At 46.8% G+C, this 24,562-nt stretch overlaps 1 protein-coding gene across 3 annotated transcripts in view; it reads right to left on the bottom strand.

Moving 5' to 3' along the window:
* The window catches only part of KCNG1 (potassium voltage-gated channel modifier subfamily G member 1), a 173,853-nt gene that overhangs the window by 143,871 nt on the left and 5,420 nt on the right, over nucleotides 1-24,562 (bottom strand). The gene's annotated exons all lie outside the window — the stretch shown is intronic.

Consider the following 24,562-nt stretch of genomic DNA (forward strand, 5'->3'; position numbering starts at 1 on the left):
ACAGGAAGATGGGTGGGACTTAGTACTACATGTTTTCACCCCTTTACCTTTTCTGCTGCAAGCACTCTGGTTATGACCTGTGGTTATGACCTCACACATACAGCAGATTGTTGTTAGGGACCCCAGGATTGGTTCATTAAGATAGGCTTAGACTACATCAATCCCTGTCGTCCATTTGCCTTTAAAAGAGGGCTGAGCTATTCTTTCTGCAGATCATCTGAAGGCTTTACCAGAAGCAGAAAGAAGAACACATCATTGGACCCTTAAGTGGGTACAGTCTGCCTTTCATCTTCAGCCAGTGATGCAAGGCCAGGACCTCCAAAGAGGAAAGCAAGATCCCTCCCCTAAACATCTCCCATTGAACAGAGGGATACCGAATCCAGAGAACCATCCAGCAGCTCCAGAACGTGCACCCAGCCATCACGCAGAGTGCCCTGGTAGGCTCTGTAGCAAGCTTCCTAAGTGTGAAGTTCCAGAGAGTCTCTGAACCAAACCAAGGACACGGCAGCTACCTGCAACACACTCCTCAGCTTTGGGCCATCCACCTTAAATGACGGCACAAGCACAGTGAAGAAGCAAGTAGAAGTGCATTGGCGAGCATCTACCGAGTAGAAGTGCATTGACGAGCATCTACCGACGTCTTTATTAAAGGACATTTTTTATTCCGTTGAGTCCCTCGAGCTGCACCTGACTGCAACGCTGCAGTCACTTAAAGCCGTCCAAGATGCCTCCACCAGAGCATCAGTGCCACCAGCCAGCACTGAGAAATGATTCCTGACCCCGAGCTGCTGTGTAGGCCACCCTGCACCCATCTGTCCAGCTTCGCTCACCAAACTGCCTGCCGCCTGATACCTGCAGCTTTCTCCCATCTTGAACTCTGTCGCAGAAGCTGCAAAGCGCCCTGAAACCGACTCGACCCGGTCGAGCACGAAGACCTCCTACAGCACAAGGTACATTGTGGTTCTGTCCCCCTAGCGCTTCTCCAAAGAGCCATAGAGACATTTTACAATTCATTGCTCCCTTTGTGCTGAAACCAAGTATCCTTGTACTGATGCGATTATTTACTATTCTGATTACCCTCCGGTCAGTGTCCAGAGTGCATCCCTTGTCCTTCTTTGAAACTGTCTGCCCTCTGCATTGCTTTCCAGGGTGGGTTGGATTTCGTAGCGTGCCAGAACTGTCTGCTGTGATAATAATGAAGTAGATATTTTAATACAACCTTTTAATCATTGGTGAATAATTGTATTTTCGCATTGTTGCACCTAACCAACAATCCACGACCTTTCGGCGATAAGCCTGCCGTTCCGTCGAACATTACCAAAAATTGGACAAGGAGGTTTATAATTTGCTTGTGTTTCCAATCTATTCGGATTCACCCCAGTCAAAAGAGTCTGGACACGCTACTGCAAACCCAGACAACCCACACCACAACCATGCCATGCAAATCACATGTTAGTGCTCTGAAAATTTTGAGCAACAGCATGTCTAATAAGGGCTCTTGCTCCAAATCCACATCACACTGTCTGCACTCTCCCCTTCCCTCCATCTCATCTACATCCTAAGTTGTGCAGGCTCCCCCTGTGCCTGCCTCACTAATTCCCTTTCCTCCACTCTAAATGTGTCTATTTGTCCCACACTGTCTCTTTCTTCCTTGAATGTCACTCCCTCTGCTCCCTCCTTCTCCCTGAATGTCTTGCACATTTCGCTTCCGCCTTGAACCCCCACAGCTCTGTCATACTCTCGCCCTCTACATGCCTCACACTTTTCGGTGGCTGCCGTGGTTCTATGGAACAAGCTTCCACGTGCTCTCCGTGCTATGGAAAATCCCCTGCTCTATCGGCGCCATCTCAAGACTCTCGTGTTTTGAACTTTTTTCTGTCTGTCCCTTCTGTTTCATGTCTTCTTTCTCCTCTTCTAGTGCCATGATGCCTAGTTGGTGACGGTGCGCTATACAAATGGAGGCAACGTAGCACAACATAACATTCCCTTTCCTCCTCCCCCTCTCCTAGTGGCTGGAGGAGGAAAGGGAAAAGGTGGAGTAGTGGGAAGGGAGTGCATTCCCTTCCCACTACTCCACCTTTCTCCATCTATTTCTCACTGCAGTCCTTGCTCCATTTATACAGCCACTCCCTCTTTCCTTCCCAACTATTCCCCCCTATCACGTCCCATGTGCTCTATTCCTCTGTGCCTCAAACATCCCATTCCTCTCTGGGGTCTCTCCCTCTGCAAATGCCACTCATATCCTTTCCTCCTCTCCCCCCTCCAACATCTGTCCATCACATCTACGTTCCTCAGTATGTCTCACAAATGTCTTTTCATCCCCCTCCGTAGCAGTCTCTCCCTCGGTAAGTCTCCTAGAGTTCCTTGTGTACCTTACAAATCTCCCTCTTTGATCTCTGAGCATATCTCCAATATGATCCACTCCACTTTTTTTTTAATGTCCCTTTGCATGTCTCAGCAATTGCATTACTATCCTCCACATCGCTCTCCCATTTCATGTCTCACTCGTGTCTTTTCATCCACCCACGTCATCTTCTCTCTGTGCATGTCTCATTAATTCTCATTTCTCCTTCTCCCAGCATCACTGTGTCTGCTTTCTTCCCCCCTCTCTCCGTGTGTGTATTACTTTGTTCCCCTCTCTCTCACTCTGCTGTCTCAGGGCCTCATCAATAGACAATGGTTGTATCTTTCTTCTGCCACTGTCATTCTATAGACCCCTTCAACCTCTTCCCAAAGCTTTGACAAACTGAGAGAGTAGGATCACTATATATCCTAAGCCAACAGCTCCCTCTAGCAGTGACAACAGAAGAAGCTACTTCATCGGAAAAACATACAGGGACAAACATACATTTGGCCTTTCATTATGTTGTTAGATGTCTCTACTAGTGAGGACAGAATCCCAGAGATGATTGGAGGCAGGAGGAAGGAAAATACATTTGGTGGCTGTAACTGAAAGTGGAACACAGAAGCCAGTTTGGGATTCTGAGAGAAACTAGGTGTGAGTTAGGGGCACTGGTGAGTCTCACGAGAACTTGTCAGTTTGCCAAAAACTGAATACAGGAATTGTTTCGACTCAGGGGTTTGGAGAAGATGAAATTTGCTCAGGTTTGCTCCTTTCACACAAATCTCCCCATACAGAAGGTGCAATTCTGTCAGCACTTCCAGCCGGCAGCACAGAGTAAGCCCACCCACTAGAAGACAGCACAGAATCAGCCTTCCCACCCACCTGCGCACGTTACATGAGCAATGGAAAGCTTCTCTGCGGAGCACTTCGGCCTTGGAGCCCCCTATCGAGTTTCTTACATGAACATCTACTGAACTCCAACCCAAAGTCCAGGCACACTCAGAGGGGCCTCTCAGCTTGCCCAGTCAACTATACAGAAGCAGCGCACCCCACACATTAATTAAGAAACAACCACTTCATATACAGCAAAATCGGTGGCTTGCTTTTGGAAGAAATCATATTTACTCTGCTGACAAAATTGTAAAATGAAAAATATCACAAAGATAGTTTGACCCAGGGCAAAGAAAGTAGCATTGGGAATGCCAAAAGTTTGGGGTTTTGTGTTGGCATGGAAAAGGCACTTGCAGGCACAGTCGTAGTGGTATTAACTGGCCATTGATTGTAGCAGGGCTAAAATGGTGTGAATATCTGGGCATCTAATAGCAGTGCCTTGCAAATGCCTAATATTTATACACAAGCCAAAACTTTGTCAATGTTAGTTTTTAACAAAACTTTGGTGAAGGACACGCATGCTTATACATTGAGTGTCTGAAGGTAGACATGGTTTAGACATTTTTATTACACCAGTGGCGGGTTTACAACTCTAATTAAGTCATTAACTCTCAGTAGAGTGCATTGGAAAAACACTGGTAGGAACCTCCAGCAAAGTTTGATGGTAAGGCTCCAGTAAATAAAGCTTCTACAGTTCCCATCAGGAGGTGTTTTGGGCAGGGAAGGGCAGGAACTGGCTGGGAATGGCCATTGGGATTAGTATGGCTATGGGCAGTCAATGGGTGGGCAAATGTTTATTTATAGCATTCGTCTCAGAGTGACCCCCTCTTAGCTATAGTGCTCCTTTGCCCAGAACATAACTTGTTGAGAACGATACAATGCCCCCCAAAACAGCTACCATGTACGTCAGCCGAGTAAATAACCAAACAAGCTGTGTGTCCCTCCTCACATGCCATGTCTCCGTGTCTGGACTCTAATGCAATAGTTTTGGCTTATAAGTGTCGCAAACTCAAACTGAAAATCGACCACTCTCTATGAAGAGTTGCCATCCTACGACTGAAAAGGTGGTTTCCTTTCACTATCACTCAGGAAATTTGACAGGAGCCCTGGCCTGGATTATCATTAATAATCGAGGCAGCGTCTGTGCCGGAGCTTTCTCGTTATCTAATCATTCTCACGTGGAAACGCTGAGACACAGACAGTTACTTTGTTTTTAAATGTAATTGACTAATAGCAGCCGGGCACATGATGCATATTGTGTGTTGTTTCCAACGGGAGTGTTTTGTTAGAGTTGTTGGTCTTTCTAAACTTAAAAAAAGCAAATGTATGGTGAGTTACAAAATGGTTACAAAAACGATAGCCCAGCCATTTGTCCACTATTATGCCAATATACATTATTCATGTTCTTTCTCTTGGCCCTTTACTTTCCCCAACCAGTAAGGTGCAGAATGAGACATTTTTCCTTAATGGCATAAAAGGCCGCAGATTTTATTTTCACACATATAATGAAACACAGCCAACATCTGTGAAGATAGCTCCGAAGGTGCAGCGACTGCTCTGTGTCCAGAAACTTGCTTCCCCCTTTCCCAACACAGTCCATAGTAGGCACAACTCCCCCAACCCTTCGTGCCTGAGACCCGCCTGCCCTTGCAGGTGTTCTTAGGCTGGGAGAGCGCTGTTTGTTGGGGGGGCGCTGATCCTCTCCTTGTTACCACCAGATGCCCCTGCCATTAGGCTCCCAAGAGGCACTGGTCCGAGAAGAGCGAAGACCCTTCCAAATTCCTTCTGGCTCATTCAGAGTCTGTCTTTTGTGCTTGGTTGCCTAAACACCGCCACACCGCCTTGCTGTCCTGCGACGTCAACGGCCAGGCCTTGCCGTAGCTGTCCTTCCTGTAGGGTGGGTGGGTGGAAAACGAAATCCTCCTTCCTGCTGCTGCGGCCGGCAACGTCCTTTGCCGGAGGGGCTGGATAACCCCTGCCCTGGCGGCCTGCCGCTTATATGGGGCTTAGCCCACACCCTTTCTTTGATTGCTCTTCGCGGGCTTTTCCCAGCACTTGGCGCTCTTCTCCTTGTTCCTCCCTCTTAACCAGGGGGGAGGGAGGCGAGGAAGACCCTACCTTGGTTACCGGGGTGCCTCCTCCATTTTCTTTGGGTTTTTCCATCGTCACCTTCATAACCCAGCCATTTGTCCATTATTATGCCAATATACATTATTCTTGTTCCTTTCTCTTAGCTCCTTACTTTCCCCAACCAGTAAGGTGCAGACTGAGACATGTTTCCTTTATGGCATAAAAGGCCGCAGATTTTATTTTCACACATATAATGAAACACAGCCAACATCTGTGACGATAGCTCTGAAGGTGCAGCGACTGCTCCGTGTCCAAAAACATGCTTCCCCCCTTTCCCAACACAGTCCATAGTGGGCACAACTCCCCCAACCCTTCGTGCCTGAGACCCGCCTGCCCCTGCAGGCGTTCTTGGGCTGGGAGAGCGCCGTTTGTTGGGGGAAGCTGAGCCTCTCCATGTTACCACCAGATGCCCCTGCCGTTAGGCTCCCAAGAGGCACTGGTCCAAGAAGAGCGACGACCCGTCCGAATTCCTCCTGGCTCATTCAGAGTCTGTCTTTTGTGCTTGGTTGCCCAAAAACCGCCACGCCACTTGGTGGGTTACCGTCCACCGTGGCTCCCACCCTCTTTCCTGCTTCCTTCTCTTGCTATAGCTTTGTAGATATATTCCCATATTCCCATAGAAGAGTTCCCTTCCCATAGAAGAGTTCCCTCCCCATTGCTGACAGATGAACCCCATCTTTTAAAAAATATTCATTGGATTTTAAGATGTCTGATGTACTTCTGCCCCTGCCACCTTTCCATCTTGCTTTGCCTTACCCAGGTCGTGCCTGCTCTGGGACACTTCTTCCTTTGTCCCCTTTCCATCCTGCTCCGCCTTAACCAGGGCGAGCCTGTTCCGGGACACTACTGCCCCTGGGACACCTCTGCCCCTGCCACCTTTCCATCTTGCTCCACATTAATCAGGGCGGGCCTGCTCCGGGACACTTCTGCCCCTGCCACCTTTCCATCATGCTCTGCCTTAACTCGAGCGGGCCTGCCCTGGGACACTTCTGCCTCTGTCCCTTTCCCTCCTGTTCCGCCATTAACCAGGACGGGCACGCTCCAGGACACCTCTGCCTGCCCTTGCAGGAGTTACCTGCTTCCCCCTATTCCTTTGCACCAAGTCCGTAGTAGGCCCAACTCTCCCAACCCTTTGTGCCTGATCCTACTCTGCCCTTGCAGGTGTCCGTGGGCGGGGAGAGCGCTGTTTTGTTTCATTTTAGGGGGAAGCTGGGTTCTTGTTGTTACAACCAGACGCTCCTGTCGTTAGGCTCCCAAGAGGCGCCGGTCCGAAAAGTGCAAAACCCTTCGAGGGGCATGACTTTCCTAGGAGTTAAAAATGCACACCTTCAGTGTTTCCAATACTATTAGACCTTGACCTGATAATTACTGGAGATGTCACATCCCATTGTTTGTTGATGAGTCCCCTAACTTTAATTATTAGTACTTGACCCCGGCAGCAAATTGAACCGCTCTGTACCCAACTGGGCCCACAACAGTCCACCTCTCCCTTCGCTCACCCCAAAGGTTCTGGTTTACCCCAACACGTGTTGTACTCCACAGCCCTGACACCCAGGGTTGTCATATAGAGTTACTCCACCTACCATGCGCTTCTTGTGTTATGTGGCTCTGGCCAAGAGAGAGGGAGGGAGAGTCATGCTAGCTCGGCCCACCAGTCTCCTTTTGGCATGCCCTGGTTAAAAGCATACTACAGTTATGGTGACTAGGAAAGTGTATTAGTTTACCATCCTCCTTACAAAACGAAATCATCCTTCCTGCTGCTGCGGTGGACAACGTCCTTTGCTGGACGGGCTGGATAACCCCTCCTCTGGCTGCCCTCTTTCTTTGTTTGCCCTTTGCAGACTTTTCCCAGCGCTTGGCGCGCTTCTCCTTGTTCCTCCCCCTTACCCAGGGGGGAGGGAGGCGAGGAGGTCTCTGTCCGGGTTACCGGGGTGCCTCCTCCATTTTCTTTGGGTTTTTCCGTCGTCACCTTCATGTCCCTCATACACAAAAACAATATAAATAGCGAAATCTCTGACACCGGACTCGATGGTACTCGTGTTACTGAACACAGAAGGGGGTGGGGGGATCACTGGGTTATTTATTGGGTATAATTTGAACCTTGTGTGCAGTTAGTGCTAACGGGGCACCCATTGGTCCATGGACAGTTTTTGGAATTCCCAGATCCATAGAGTGGAGAATAATCTTCGTCTCCCGGGGAGGGGCTTAAATGAGTGAAAAATGAACCGTGGTTTTTCATGGAAAGGGAGCAGGTCTCTAGGGGATGTACTAGTCCATTTACCGTGTTTCCGGCTCTCTTGCATTACAGCGCCCCCCAGCCTTTGAAGGCTCGTTATCAGCCGGGTGGGTATTGATACGGGAAGATGGGGCCACTCAGGAAACCATTAAAAGTGGCCCACACATTAAAAGTGATCCCTACAAACCGCAAAGCTGTTCGGCTATTCCCTGACGGGACATTCCAAGATAAATCACGTGCTCCTCCAAAGACGCTTCAAGCAGGTGTTGAGAATTTCAAGCCTGGGCAGATGTGAAAAACACTAAGTGCAAACCGTTTATTCTGAAAATAAATCAGAAACGAAAACTGTAAAAACATACAAAGGAGCACTGCTGAATAAACAGAAGATTGCGTATCTTTTGTGTGGTGCTTTCAGTGGACTTAAGGCCTAGTTAGTTCAGCCGATGAGGACCAACGCTATACTTGATCTAAGTGATACTGAGTGCATGCCCTTTTGCTACCATTGCAAGCATGGCAGAGTTGGCATGTTTTGGGTGTGGAGGTTGACAAGATCGCCCATGTGCTGCCACAGACAGCAAAGGGATTTTAACAGTAAGCACATGTCTTATTTCCATTACTTTCCAGGGCCCAACCAAAATCTGTAAATGCCCGCTCAGCAGCGCTGTGTGGGCATTTACAGATATTTTTGTCAGTGCAGTGGGCCCAACGGCATTAGCTTCAGGCCCCGTTTGCTAGACAATCCTGGCTACGCCTCTGTTTCTTGTCGTACAGGGGACACCGTTTTGGGGCCAAATAAAATGTGCGATGTTCACTGTAGGTGAGAAAAGCTTTTTCAAGTGGCTTCTGGGTTTTGGCAGGGGCACCCCGTCACTCCCATTGATGCATGAGTTAGGGCATAACTCCAGCAAGGCTGTGAAAGCATTGAGACCTTCGGTTTACTGGGTGCGAGTTTAAGTGAATCCCCAGGCCTACATTTACATGGAGCAATCGAAGGAAGGCATGCCCTGGATGAGGCGTCAAGCTTGAATGCTTTATGCATGTATCGGAGATGTGTGTGTGTGTGTGTGTGTGTGTTGTGTGGAACAGAGCAGGTTCAGATCACAACAAAGTCACCATAGTGCAGAGGCTGCATAACCTACACCTCTGCTCCCAAACCATAATAAGTATGATAAACTATTGGCTGGTGGCAGGATACTCCAGAAATATTAGCCATGTATGTGTTTTAGCAAGGTGAATCGTAGTTCACATAATGATTAAAAGCTGCACCTGATTTGCCAACACTGTTATTGCAGGCCAGCCAGGGAAGAGCTGAGTACATTCTAGTCAGACTGCCAGGGCTCTGCCCACCAGCAGAAGAGTGGGCAGGGTGACTGCTCCTTTCTTTGATCCTTTGTGAGTTCAGGTGATACCTCCCTCCAGCAAGGCAGCATTCATCAGGACTTAACCTGGGAAACAAGCATCAAAGAAAAAACCTAAACAAAAGGGCCAGCCTCACACCAAGGTGTTACATATCAAAAGACCTTTGAAGTGCAGATTTAGAGAAGAGGGTTGGTTTAGGCATCCAGTCAGAGCAGAACAGAAGGGAGGAAGGATTCCTCCATCTTGGTTTTCTCAGGGGTTCTCTTTCCTACATGTCTCCTAAACTTTATGCACAAGCAAAGCGCATTGAGTATTTTGTCAAATGGCAAAAACCATTTGTTAGCTTAACAGGGATTGCTTTTGTTCAATCCTCAGTGGCGTTTTGCTTTATAAGGAAAAAGTCTCCCGCTCCTTCCTTGATTCATTATGGACCTTCAAGGACTTCAATAATTCACTTGGACCTCTATTGGGCGAGCAGTCTTTTCCAGATTCATACACCAGTGAGGTGAAGATTGCTCCAAGACAGCGGCAGCTACACTGCCTAACCATCCCCCGGTGACATTAGGGGTGAACTGCTGTTGTGGGCCAAACCTGCCTCTCTCTGCCAGATGCTCTGGTACCCAGGGCTCACTCCTGCAGGTGCTACCTAGTCTCTCCCAGGTTGGGAGGGAAGAGAACAAGGACTAATCTTACAACTCAGAGCACCCAAGAAAACATAGCAGCTGGTTTCCTGTGTTCCTCATTGTTAAACAACCTTCGAACTGTTATTCAACTGTGTTTCAGGGTTGGATTGGTCCATCAGCCATTCGGCCCATGGCCGGGCCAAAATTATGATGAGGTCCTGGGGGCTGGTTCCTGAAGCCGACACCTGGGCCGGACTCTGGCCCAGGCATGGGCTTCAGGAACCGGCCCCCAGGGCCTCGCCAGACACGTAAGTTACAACTTACTGATCCTTTGCTGCCCCGCAGTCCCGCCGCAGATGCAGAGAAAGGTAACACCTAAGCATTATCTTTCTTTGATGAATGCAGCAGGCCAGCAGCCAACAGTCGCAGCCCGCGACACCATGGCGCCAGCAGCAGTCAGTGTTACAAAACACTGGGAGGGAGTGGCAGGGCTGTGTGGGGCCAGGGCTGCCTCAGCCCGGCCTTCTCCCTCCCAGTGATTTGTATTACAGAGTCACTCTAAGCTGCTCTCTGCCGAATGCCACCACAACCGAGTCTGCATAGGATGCCCCCAACCCAAGGTAAGCGTGATGTGTATCCGAACTATAAAGAAAGCACTGCTTCCAATTTGGTGAAATGCCAATGAAATGATTGGGCATTAAGAGACCCATAAACAGTTGCATTCACACTTTACCTAAAGGACAGCCGCTGTATGTTATTCATGGATTCCTTTTAATCCTTATCTTTTTTGCAACTCATTGCGATGTAATGCACTCGAATTCCTCTCCAGATCTGCCCTGAAATCCCTGAAATAATGAAAGGAATCATCCCAGAAGATGTTAGTGTTGGCCTTTGCAGAACACAGAGAAGCCAGCCAGTGGCTAGAAGCCATGTCCAGGCGGGTGCGCTGCTTTCTGGCTTTTGAAGCAGTGCACGCTCTCGGGGCACGTCTTATATGGATATAGAAACAAGTCATTAGAAACTCAGTGATGCAGCCCGCGCTATATTTCTCTGAGTGCATGCGGCCAAGAGGGGCAACATCAGCCCAGTGTCAGAAGCTGCCATTCACCTTTGGAACTTAGCCGCAGAGTTCACTAGCAGCTGCCAGAAAAACAATGTCCCTCATCTGACACTAAATGCTTAATTTATTCCGTGCAAACTTCCAATCTATATCGGAATCTGTAACGCAGTGCTCCACCAAGGTGTACCCACGTGTCAAGTGGCATGTGATAAGAGGTGGCATTTATAACCCGCCTGCACACAAGTATCTCTGGTAAATGGTAAATGAGCGGCAGAAACATCCTGGACTCAGGTAGTGCCTCACGAAAGGTTTTTACAACAATCACAACTATGTGGTGAATACAAAAGCAAACAAGATGTTTAAGCAAATGTCCTTTTTGTGACAGCCTCACAACATTGTGGCTTGCCTGGGGTTCTCAAAATGCATACGTCTGTCACCCATAATCCTCTCCATCATGGCTTTGACAGCCTTATAGGAGTCCCCAAACTCTGCGGGTACACAGACTTGTGAAGGGAGGGTGGGTACTCTGTGGGGTATTGCTTACTTTTATTCTGCCGTGAATAGGTTGTGTGCAGTGGTCCTCCGTCGTCTGGTTTCGTGTATGAGCAGTGTCTGCAGTGTTTAAGGAATGGGGGGGGGGTGATGGTCGTGTTTTGGAAACACTAACCTTCATTTAGCTAGCACAGCGTTAGTGGTGGCTGCAGAGAAGAGCTGCTCCCCTGTGCACCCAGTATTGTCGTCGAGCTGCAGCGGTGTCTCAAACGACGTTTTAGGTAAAGAAAGCAGCCTCTTGCAAGATGCTCTCTAAGGTGCTCTGAGAAAGACGCTGACTGGGACCTAGGCTTTCTGGTAAGAATGCTGCATTTACAGTGGGCAGCCCAATAAACAAAAAAGATCCCACCGTTAATAACCAGATAGGACAACATGCACAGATTGGGCCTCATTACACGGAAGGCGGTAATGGTTAACGGCCACCGTTAATGGTAACGGTGACCGTTAACCATTACCGCCTTACTACGAGGTCCCTTAGCGGGTTGGTGCTTTAACGCCTGCTTTTTGCAGGCGTTAAAAACCAACCCGCTAAGGGACCTCGGAGCTAATTACGGCACCGCAAAATTGCGGTGCCGTAATTAGCGCCTTCCCCATTCCCATAGAGCCCTATGGGGCAGAAATGGGAATGGGGAAGGGCAATGGCGGAAGGGGGATTTACCGCCCCACCAACCTTGGAATGGGGCGGTAAATCCCCTTTCCGCCAAGGCGGTGCCGGTATTTTACCGGCATGAGCCATGGCGGTAATAGCCCCATGGCTCACCGCCTTCCGTGTAATGAGGCCCATTGTGTTTAAATTACATGCACCTAAAACGTGCCGTTTAGCTACCCAATCTATCGTCCTCCAAAGGAGGACAACCTGGACTTCAGCTTATATAACCATGCCACCAGCTTCTGTTGTGTACTTTGCGATGGTGATGAACTGGTTGCTTGTGGAACAAAACAGGCATTGCTAATGCCAACAGTTTGGGCTATTATGTAAGCATGGGAAATGCGCTTGCCAGGCACTGCTGTAGTGCTATTAAATGGCCATTGTTGGAAACAGTTGCAAAATGGTGTGAGCACGTGGACATCATAGCAGTGCCTGGCAGATGCCTTATACTTACACAAGCAAAAACTGCTGGGTTTGCCATTGATTGTTTTTAACATGACTTCAGTAAAGGACGCAGATGATGCTTATAAATCGAATGGCCGAAGTGAGAACTGGTTAAGACATTTTAGTTACACCAGTAGCGCATTTATATAATAAATTAAGTTATTAAGTCTCAGAAGACTGCTTTGAAAAAACACTGGCAGGCCCTTTGAGTGTAATGTCTAACGGTTAACGCTTGATTAAAGCAAGGTCAAAGAGTTCCCATGAGGCAGTCTTTAGGGTGCGAGGGGCAGGAACTGGGTGGTAATGGCAATATGGATTAGCATGCCTATGTGCTGTCAGTCAATGGGTGGGCAAATAACACAAACAACATCTACATTCTTAGGACTCCATCCATCGCATAAACGACTCAAAATGTGCTTGTAGCACATACTGCCGCCAGCGGACTCGCCCGCACTCCGAATGCCGCTGGACCCGCCTCCAGCAAGCCCCCCCCAGCCACCAGTACATGCAGTCGACCACCTACCATCTTATCCCAAAATATCACTCGCCAGCACATTACACATGCAGGCTACTACCCACATGCAACCAAAGCTCTGCAGCAGCATGGCACACAGCATGAGACCAGGGCCCCCTATCATGACCGTAAAGTCGTGAATTGACGCAATTCACGGATGATGGTTTGAGGGCCACTTTTTTTTAGGCAGGGGGTGGGCCATTTTTTTGAGGGTGTCCAGGCCTTTTTCTTGTCCCAGTCTGACCCTGACGTGTTTGACTGACTTTGAACCAACAGGACCCAAGGTACTGCCTTTGGCACTTCTTCGAGCCTTCTTACTTCAAAGCACTGTTGCTGTTTCATCCGTCTCGACTGCCGCATGATACTTGCAGAGCACGTCACCTACTCAGCTCACAAATCAGTTTGCATTGGACAGTCAGGATCAGTGTTTTGAACTGCCGAGCCCTCAACTTGAATGGATGGAAGCACTGAGTCACTCGTCAAGCTGACGCAGCAGTAAACAAAGTGTCAAACATGCTTGAGCTTTAAAATGACCATGGAAAGCCCTCATAACTGCATTGCTGAATGCTGCCTTTGAACTGCACAGAGATCTGCTTCAAACCAACCTGACACTGGTCTCGCCAGCACAACTCGACGAATACGAACCTTGTTCGACCCACATCTACAGCATCTAGAAGCCTGGTTTGGCCGGTTGAACTTCCTAAGAACTAGATCAGCTACTATTGAGATCCCATGTGCCCTTGGTACATTTTTGGGGCCTTAGTGAATTGTTAAACAGAACATATCCTTTTGGTGACATTGTGATTTATTTGTCTTTCACCCCTGCTACCAGTGCCGGAAAATCCATTAGGCCAAGAAGGCACTGGCCTATGGGTCCCACTCTTTTTAGGGGCTCCACGACAGCGGATCAAAATGAAGCGGTGCAGAAAATTAAAATCGTATTAGGTTCGAATTTACTAGGGGGTTGGCCTGACATTTCGACTACCTAGGGCCCTCCACAGGGTTTAATCTGGCACTGCCTGCTACATTAGTCAGAGTGTTTGCATTATTGACATGATGCATATTGTGTGTTATTTCCACAGGAGTTTTTTGTTAGTGTCTTTCTAGTATAGTTATATTGCAAATGGTGTGTTTAATTAGTGTATATAATTGTATAGAAACTTGATTGGACATTCCTTTACTCTGGACTGTTGGGCTGCTACTGGATCACCATCACACCCCTTCTGCCTTCCCTCAGTCCATATTACCACAAAAGGCAAAGGCTGTATATACCTTGGCTGTGCCTGTTTTTCTTTTATGATGTGGCTCACTGTAGTTCTGTGATAGTGTGAAGGCTGAGCCGGCAGTTTAGCCACTACTCATCCTTGTACTCCTGCGGGGCAGTAGATATTGTGTCACATTTCCATACATGTGGAAATACTCTGACCTCTTGGCCCAAAGGCACATTGGATTTTGAGAGAGGTTTTCTGGACCCATGCTAGTCATGCTCCTTGAATACAGCCTGCCCGTCATCCATGCCCTCTCCTCAGTCTCTCACTTGACAGCCACATGCACGGGACACAAACCATTGTACCGATGTTTAGACTTGGATGCCTACTAATTTGCACTTTCCATCATTTGCTCTGCAAAGTGTAAATAGAGTAAATGCTGCCTGACATTTATGAACAGCAGGCAGCAGTTACAATGGATTGCTACAGAATCTGCCTGCTTTTTGCTCATGTAAAAAGCAGCAGATCCCATTGGTTTTAAGCAAGCGTGAAAATGTCATATTGGTGTATACCAATTTTTTTTTGTAGCAAAGGAAAAGCGGAAGCAGAAATGTAGAGGAGCAGGTGGAGGCTTCACCGCCCCTTCACCACCGTCCTACTGGAGTAGCAGACAAAGGGCTACCATTGAGAATTCATGCACAAGTTTATGTGGCATGTCTATACCGCGTCGATTGTATGAAAGACGATGTGCACTTAGACAGCCATTCAGACGACACCCTCACGTTGAGACAATGAAAGAAAATTACCAAGAAGGATGCCAATTGCCTAAGTGCCAGGAAGCGGCTATGCAACTCATGGATGAACTCTAAACAAAAGTTTGACAACAGCAATATGATGTTATAAAGAAAATATGTAAGCCTAAACCGAAACGATATGAAAATACTTAAGACTGATGGTGTAATAGAAATATTAAGAGACACATGTACCAAAAGATGATGTTATCATGAAAATTAAAAGATGAAGTAACATGCTGACCAATTACTGTAAATACACTGCAATGCAAGGTAAAAAAAGCATGTATAAACTTGCTATAAAGGAGGTATATATATAAAGTATAGGACGACCATTGAAAGAAAATGGACGATGGCCCATGTTAAAAAATTAACCCAGCTACCTCAAAAACAAAGCTAAGAATTGATGAAGAAGCTGTTTTCATATGCAGAATAAGGGAGTATGTTGGCCTGAAGTCAATGAGGCTATTTTGAGAGATGGGCACAAGGCAAAGAGAGAGGTGGATGAATAGACCACATGCACGAGACAGATTTCTGCTAAGATTAGGAGGGCAAAGACATTTGAGGATGCCAAGTATAGGACAACCAGGAAGGCAAAAGCCTATGTGAGGTGGAGTGAACAAGTCTCTAAAGGTCAGAGAGGGTAATGGCACCCTGTTTAATTAAATCAAATAGCAGTAATTGAACAGCTGAAATAGACAAAATTGTGGTCTCCTGACACGTGATGAAGAACTCGAAACAAAGGCTCATTAGAGCTTCAAGTTAAGATAGTGATGTGCTCAAGCTCCCTCGAATGTCCCAGAACAGTGAGCAGGCTACAAGGTCAACTATAAATGATAGACCTTTGCTAAGGATCAGGTTGATGACATACAATGGACTAATAGGTAAAACCGAGAACAAGCTGACGCAGCTTGAACACTCAAGTGTTGTTCTGTCCACGTGCTGCTACACGAGCCAAAATTCCAAGGTTGGAGAGGGTTGCCAACCAAGCACAAGGCCTGGCATGCATTTTCATATACAATGTTCCCGTAATTAGCCCGCTGCAATATTATCTGCTATAATCAATATGTGACGTACATAGAAGTAGCTCAGGGCATGTCGTACAGACAAGGGGCAGCCAATGAGATATTAACACTTATAGTATTCTATAAGTAGATATGTTCCGCTAATCCAATCCCGGTGTTAGGTCTTTGTGAAATGCCACGTATGATGATGTCATGAATGACATATTTAAAAGTTTATAAAGCCTGTGCAATCAAACTTAGTTGTGAGTACTGAGCCTCTACTTTGATAGCTGTATTTCTCCCTGCTTTGTTTCATTGAGATTAAAGAAGTATTTTACTATCTTCTTTTGGTCAGTCCGTTTATTTATTCGGTGATACTTATTGGTAATTCCATCTAGCACAGACAAGACGCTTCAAGTTGCTAGAGCACAGAAACATAACTCCCATTCGGTGCCTGCCTTCACCGTCAAAAAACGAAAACATTATCTACAGCCTAAACTATTACGGCTGTGTTTAGTACCTGTATTAATGCTCAGGGGACTTAGAAAATGAGCTCCGGTGGATTGTTTCCTCTTTTCTGCCTTGTACTGGTCTATTCACCGGAAAGAGCTCAAAACTCTACTAAACAGAGAGGTGTTGGATCAGTCCAGGCTTCCTTTGCGGCGTTGTGTTCTTTAGCCTTATAGATAGTTCAGTTCACCATTAAACAGAGCATTAGCGAGAGCGTGGAAGCAAGATGGAAATATCAGCACTAATTCTGCAATAATGCTTTAGTGAACGGATTTCATATGGGAGAGTTAACCAGTAATGCTGCATTCTGAGGGCCATTACCAGGCAGTAACGACTTATTTATTAATGAGGGCAAAGAAACGCAGGTTGTCCTCTGGTAATGAGGAGGGGTCCCTTTTTGACATTAGACCAATCCACGCAATAAGTGTAGAATGTTGTTTTTAAAACAAAGAAAGACAAAAGAGAAATATTGGATTGTTGGGGCAGAAGACTTATACTAGCCGTTATCAACTTGGCGTGGTGTAGGCCAATCAGAATGCTCGGAACACGTGCTGTATTGAAATGTACCGGCCCGTGTTCCGAGCAGACTGAGTGCAGCTCTGCCTGCTCCCCTGCACCTCCTCTCATTGCTCTCATACCAGCTCTCATAAAGCACCTTGGCACCTACGAGTATAACATGCAGGTGCTAAGGATTTGTAGGATTACTGTGCAGTGGCTGTAAAATCCCTTTTCCTCGTTATTCGCGTCATGGTCATCAACAATAAAAACAGACTTTAGAAGTGCAACGCAGCTTCAGGAATCACTTTGGAAAATATGTTTTTTTGTTGTTTTGTTATTAGAACAAACCCTCAGGTGCCGATATTCACCAAGGTGGCGGGACGACTCTGCTACTAATGCCTACATTTAGGAACCCTCGCTTCATTCAGGCCTTTAACTTTGGTGGTGGGGCGTATCCAGCCGAGTCGGCCAGTTGCCTCGGTGAATAGTGCCACATTATTGCCCTCTGCCACCCCATTATATGCAATGGAACTGGCAGCATTCCGGGGTGGATTGGGAACCAAAAGAAGCCCTGGAAATAATGTTCAAAGTAGCCCCATATTACACATTTTCAGCAAGCCCAACCTTTTTCCTATGAGAGAATTTGGAAATACCACACAAAAGGGGCTCAGGGTGCAGATGTCTATTGGAAAATCTCCAGAGTTCCCTGTGGGCCATTTCACCCCTGCCTGCATTCCAATGTTCTTTACAGAACCAGTCTGTACTGGGCAATATATGCCCTGACGACCCAGTTAAAGGGCAGAGCGCAGCAAGGTTATGTAATAAGGTTTACGGGCCCACAGCACCTTGGCCCGTAAACCTGAGGGCAGGTCTATATATCTATTATAATCCCACTTGCCCTTTTAAGAGACATAAAAACAAGAGACAAAATGGCATGAGAGAGGAATGTGTGTGATGACTTTGTAAGCCTATATAAGCCACTTCCTGGAGGAGGGCACACATTGCATTTGGTATTTACATTAACCTGACATAGAACATGCCTGTTCATAGTCAAAAAGTCAGCCTGGGCAGTTGTGGGAAACTGGCTGCTGTACGTAGGTACAAGTCAGCCTGTGGGGACAGCTCACACTTTGTATATATGATAATCCCTGAACCGCCCCTCCCTATCTCAGGAAAGACAACCCCTAAAATGAGAAAAATATCCTGCACATGCTTTATCCCTGTTTCCATTTTTTTGCTCTTGCACACGACTTTCCTAATGGCTCGGGCAGAGGTCATTGCTTAGTAAGGGACCAAAAATACTGCAAATGTGATATTGTAGTGTTATTTAACTGCCCATTCGATCCCCCTTCTAAACCTAGTGTCTTAAACTGTCCGGATGCTTCTTTAGACCAAGGGATGATAGATACACTCAGCTTTGCGAGGCACTTTGAGGAATCCCCACTCCACCGTTTCCTGGAGTTCCTGCTCCCGGTTTCATCGTGAAGAAGCCCGGTCAGAGTTTCAGCATTATTCTGAGACTGAAGCTGTGGTGCCGCCTCAATGGCAGGTGAGCAGTGGCCGGTTTGGGCGAGGGATAATTCTTTGGTATGTGGCTGCGTGCACTGAGTGAGAGGAGTTTTGGGCTATTGGGAAACACAGGAGTGGACCATGTGTCTGTCACCTGCACCAATCACCTAACCAACGCCTGATAGACGCTGTTCCCTGCAATGATCTGCACTGCCCAATGGGTAAATGTCAATAGTCACTGGCAGCATGCCAATCTTCATGCTATGAAATGTGAGATGGGCACCTGGGGTACTCTTATATCAAGCAACCAGTGGACAAAGTGGGCGGGAGCAGTTGGGAGGGGTGCTCCTTTACTTTTTTATTACGTTTTGCTGTTCCTATTATTTTATTTTCAAAAGAAACCGTTCCAGAAGGGTTTCACTTGAAAATAAAAGTGTATGAAAAAGTTGAAACTTGCACTTTCCGTTTACTGCCCTGAACGTTCCCTTAAACAGCAGGCGCATTTGTTTGGGGGATTGTATTGAGTGTGGGAGGGGGCATGGAGAATGGGTTTGTGGAGAGCAGGGACAGGCCAGCAGGGAACATAGTTCCACTGCTTCTTTTTGTACACTTCGACCTCTGGCCATAGCCCATAGCATGTAGTTCATGATGATGAGTCAAGTCTCCAGACAGCGCCTTCTCCTGTCTACCAATTCTCAAATCCTTGTTGCATACTGGGTACACTGCCTATGAGATAAACAGAGAGACAAAGAGGGAACCCAACACTTGTTTCTCCCACCACGTATACCCCTCCTCTGTTTACTACCCTCTTCTCCCCGACTAAGACTCTAACCATGTTACACCAGAGACACAAAGTCAACATATATAGCCACTGCAGGCCTAGCCATTACCACATGAACATTAATCAAGCCATGTCCAAACTCTCCTCTCTTGTCCTGTGACTCTCCCCCATTTAAGCAGTGAACCAGACACAAAGCCCTGCAGTCTTGGGCTCTTGCCTTCATATAGCATATTCTCAAGTGGCTCCTTAAATCTCATGGAAGCAGAAGAGCACTGGACCCTCTGGCACTCCCAACCTGCAGACTTCAAAACCTCATGTTTTGCGAATGCCTCTTCTGCTATCCCACTAACAACCCCCTCGCCCTCTTTTCTTACAGAACCACACACAGCAAGGCCAAAACATATAGCAGACGGGTACCATATAAGACAACTTGACATCATATTTACAAAAATAAATCTGTCTGGGGGATCAAGAGAAGTTGTGGGAATGCTCCACTCTGCAATGCTTGGACGGTCGCTTGAGATGTCAAAATTAATAAATGTAGTCAATGAATTGATTAGTCTTATTTGACTTGTTAACAGGGAACCACGAGAAATGGCTTATTTGGGCTCCCTCATTTAATGCCACAACCCAACAAGGAAACTAATGCATAGGGTAAGAAACATCTCCCATGGACTAGTGATCCTCAGTGTCTTCGAACTAATGTCCGATTGTAGTTCTGTTTCAACGCAAAAATACGTACGTGTGTTTTCCTTTTCTCCCTCTCTCTCCCGCCTCTCTGGTCGTACCATATAGACCTAATGTCTCTTTGCTTCTAAAAAATATAAAATAGTGCGGTTGTTTTGTATGCTATTGAAATGACACTTTTTCTGAAATCCGTTACTGTGATACTTAATGTGATCAATAATGACACATAATTAATGCCCGCATTTGAATTATTTGTTCATGATATTTTCTTTATCACTGGGTTTGCACGCTGCGTGATAAACTTTTCCTCACAGCTGCTCACATGGCAATTGTGACTATCTTCGTTGCTACAATGAACAGCCTTGATAAAGACCCACGTGAGTTGAAACACGTGTTGGCTTTGTTTGACAAATTTGTGGATAGTAACAGTGCAATGAAAGCTTATATTAAATATTCTACACAAGAATTTCAGAATAAATCAAGTTTCGCATTTATTGCTCATATTTATTTTTTTGGACCACATCAGTATTGGGATATTGTATTAAATTGACTGAGCGCAACTGTGCCATAAGAAGCTTTACTTTTGTAGTATCCCAACTCAAAGGGACACCAGGGCAACGCCTCCCTCCACCTATGCACACTCAGCTTGGCCAACACTTATTATAACTACCCTTGCAGGCGCAGTTGGAGGTACGTTCTAGTGCCCTTTCCCCCAAGTGATCCTTTCATCTTGGTGGCTATGTTGTTTATTCTGTAAATCCATGGTGCTTTGCCATTTGCCAGCTTCTCTGCCAGTCCTGTTACTTCAAAGCGTGTGCATTAATCCATGTTCTCCACTCCCCTCTCGGCTAGGTATTCCCAGGGACGTCATTTCATCAAAATGCCAAGGATAGTGGAAGTGACATCACACGACCTTTGACCTATGATTACATCACAGGAAGTGATGTCATTTGACCCGCACCTAGAAGTGACATCACGGGAAGTGATGGGACACCACCGTTCACCCCTCAACAAAACAGGAAGTGGCATCACATAACATTGTTTCTGAGTATACTACGAAAAATATGGTTGGGATATCACTGTAAAGTGATATGCATTTCATACAAGAATGGATCTCCATATGTATCGTTAATATCAGTGCGTATAGGCCCATATTACCAAATCCCTGTGAATGCAAGCAGACGTCCAAGGTCAAACGATAATGATGTGTTATTATATAGCACTTACACTTAAGCGCTTCATATAGAACAAATATACATATAATATCACCCAACCTGTGTTGGTACTCATTTATCACCCTCAGCAGGATGAAAGGCTGAATTGACCTGGTTGGGAACCTGCAACCTGCAGATCACACACATTGCAGCAGCCAGCGCTAAACCCACTGAGCTATCTTACCGGCTATTGCTTATAGAAAACCAGCCACTCCAGAAACAAAGAGCCACATGCTGCTGGCCACAGCCCATGAGACTCAATGTAAAAGAAAAAAAGAAAAGAAAAAAAATGTCTTTTTTTTAATGTTGCTTTTGGGGTAGCAAGGGAGACCACAGGGATAGCAAAAGAGATCTCAGGTGTCGCAGTTGCGACCCCTGGTGACCCCTAAATGACGTTCATGGGTATTCCGAGAGATGATTGGTGATCGCTTACTTCCCTTTGTCTGTAATTCTGTTGGCTTTGTATGGCATAACCAAAGCCTCAAGTGTGTCCACAAGCACCTCTGCCTTGTCTCTGTTGCTGCATGCAAAGCAGGCAAGCATTGAATAAGTGGGATTGGTTCCTTCTTCACAGCCAAGAGACGAGTCATTCTTCCAACAGATTTTGACAGATTACTTCAGTTTATCTCTTGCAGTCTGCATATCCGATGTGCTGCATTGGTTCCTTCTTCCCAGACAATAGACGAGTCATTCCTTCAGCTTAGCTCTTGCAGCCTCTTACTTTTCACCCCTATGCTGCCTGGATTGCTCGTGTAAAAACCTTGTGAACAGGTTATAGTTCTGTAGGAGATCCGGGGTGCAAAACTTCTTCTATTGGCATCTTGCCCATTTTTCTCAGCAATTGACTGCTTGATGCCTCTTGGTAGGTTGTAGCTGGAGTAATGTTGTGGCTTCTGATTCAGGATGCTCTGCTCAATAGCCTGCTAGATCGCAGTTTTAAAATCTTCCCCAGCTTTTCAATGTCTCCCTTGGTGCTTAATGGAGCTGGGACTATGATGTTGCTCAGCTCTTCTTTGTAGAGGCTCCACTCTGCCCTATGGAAGTCATACCTCACAGACTGCTGGTAGGTTTCTATCTCGTAGTCCACAGTGATCACTACCGGGTTATAATCAGTAGTCAGCTCGGCCAGAGTTTCCAGTTCAACCCATTATTGAAGGGTTTTCAGTAGCACGATATCCAGATCCTCCAAGTCATGGCATGATGTGGCTGGGTATTGAGAGGGTCTGTAGGACCTGCTACCACAAAGTGGTTATCCTTGGAGTATGTCAGCCGCGATCATCCCCTAGTTGGCTGTCATAGAGTTCTAGCACCTGTGCTTGGCATTCAGGTCTCCTTCAATAATGATCGGGCATCAGAGTCAAACAAAGCATCCAAGTCACCCAGGTCTAGCTTTGCTTTAGGAGGGTGGAATGTGTCAAACAGTCAAAGTGGTACTGATGTATTCTTGGCCTGTACTCCAAATGATGGTCCCAAGGGATGGGAGCGCTATCTTCTGAAGGTTAATCCTTGTGCTCACTATTATAGCAGTCCCTCCACCTTTGGCTCCTGTCAGTCCACTATACCATGTGGTTCCCCAGGCTCAGCTTGCGGCTTACTTGCAGATTGGTATCTGATAATAGAGCCCCGCACACATTCCTGAATTCCACGAGGTGAAGAAATGCATCTGTTTTCTTATGAAAACAATTAGCATTCCAGATCAACATCGTTCAATCACGTTTAGATGTTGCCAAATCTTCACAATGATCTCCTTTCAGTTGATGTGACGTGGTTCTGTGTAGGGACACTGGGTTGGTCGTCAGTATGGTGTCAATGAGCCACAGCCACAAAAGATCAGTGCAGGTTTTTCCACCTACAATTCATGTCTTCATGGTACTTGTGTCTTGGTCCTGGGTCGGGTGTGGTGAGTTCGTCCTCTGGGTTTACTGTAAGGGATCCTGGCACTGGTTAGCAGGTGGCCGCTTGGGTGGCTTTTGTACAGGCTGGAGTTACCAGTTTTGTTGCTCATCTTTAACCTTATCAAAGTATTGCAGGGTGCAGGCCTTTGCAGTTTGCATATGTTACTGGGCTCTTCGTCTGAAACATGGGCATTCGTAAGAGATGTGGTTCGGCCCACGACACACACAGTGTGGTTTCTGGGGGCAGTAGGCAGAGGTGTATCCATGGCATTGGCAGTTGAGGCACACAGGTGGTCCTCTTCTGCCTGGTGCTTATAAAGTGGTCTGCCGCCATTCGTCAGGGGTTGGCACTAGTGTGGTAACAAACAGTGGGTATTTCTTTGTTTTGTCCAGTGTCGACGTCTGCTGGACAACGGTCTTAACTAACAGTCATCATTCTGCAAGATCCTGGGAAATCTCCCCCACAGTGGCATTTGCTGGCAAAACGAGGATGACAAACCCCTGGGGCCTTAGTCTTGCCATTAGGAAGGTGTTCAATACCAAATGTTGCTTGGTGAAGGAGCCTATCACGCTTTGATAGTCCACCGTGGATGTAAGGCCAATCTTGACATGATGCAGTCACAGCTTGATGGTGAATCTGATTCTTGACTTTTATCAGTGGGATGCGAATCTGCCTTCCAGGTGCCGGTGAAGTCTGATCTTCGTTGCTGCAGTTGGTTACTGGGCAGCCATCCAAACCCTCAACTGATGCAAGTCCGTTCCCAGATTGATGCCACAGTCTTCCACATGCTTCGGGACCATTGACTTTTTTTGGCGATGCGGGCAGGGAAGAGCTGCTTGAGTTCTTGCCGCCTCATTTTCTCATTACGGTAGTGAAATATCTCCTCTCCCGTTCTCTTTGCAGCTTGTTCGGCCATCTTGAAGCCTGGTTGCAAGCGGTGAAATTGTCTTAGAGGCGACGGTTTGTGGCAGCTTGCCTTTACAAGACTAGTGTTTGTCCTAAAAATGGCTGTTGCGAAATGTAAACAAGCACTTTGGTTGCCCTAATACAAGAAGATGGTAAATATGGAGAAGCACTTGGTTGCCCTAAAAAGGACAGTTGGCAGGTGTGCACGAGTGATGCACAAGCTCTTGGGTTGGTGAAGTGCATACTCTAGGAGCTCGCTGCGGAGCTGCTGCTGCTTTCTCCCTCTAATATGTTCCTCAATGTGTCAACTCATGGTGCCATAATTAACCCTCTATAGTCAAAGTCAAGCCTCCTTTAAGCCATGCCCATAAGTTTGGCCACACCCTGATGTATAAGCCCCATCCCTCGATTTCTCATCTCAGCTAAAGCATTGCTATGGTGTCTCTAGAGGTTGGTCTGTGGATTGCCAGATCTGATGAGCCGTAGAGGTAGCCAATAAAGGACTTGCAGTAGTAGAGGGAAGACATTACAATGCAGGTGGCAAAAGGCATGCTGGCATTTTAGATCAGATGGCAAAGCTTTAGCAGGAAGAAAGGAGTGTCCAGGCAAGAAATAAAAGTGAATTTCCAGAAGGTTGGTAAGAAGTGGAAAAACATATAGGGATCCTTCCAATCACAGTAGCAAGCATTGCAAAGATAAGATGCTTGGCTTTGTGTAGCCATGGGATTGCCATAATGGCAACCATAAGGTATCTAG

This window comes from Ambystoma mexicanum, chromosome 3p (genome assembly GCF_040938575.1).
Source record: "Ambystoma mexicanum isolate Mex_15411 chromosome 3p, UKY_AmexF1_1, whole genome shotgun sequence".
Classification (NCBI taxonomy): Eukaryota; Metazoa; Chordata; class Amphibia; order Caudata; family Ambystomatidae; genus Ambystoma; species Ambystoma mexicanum.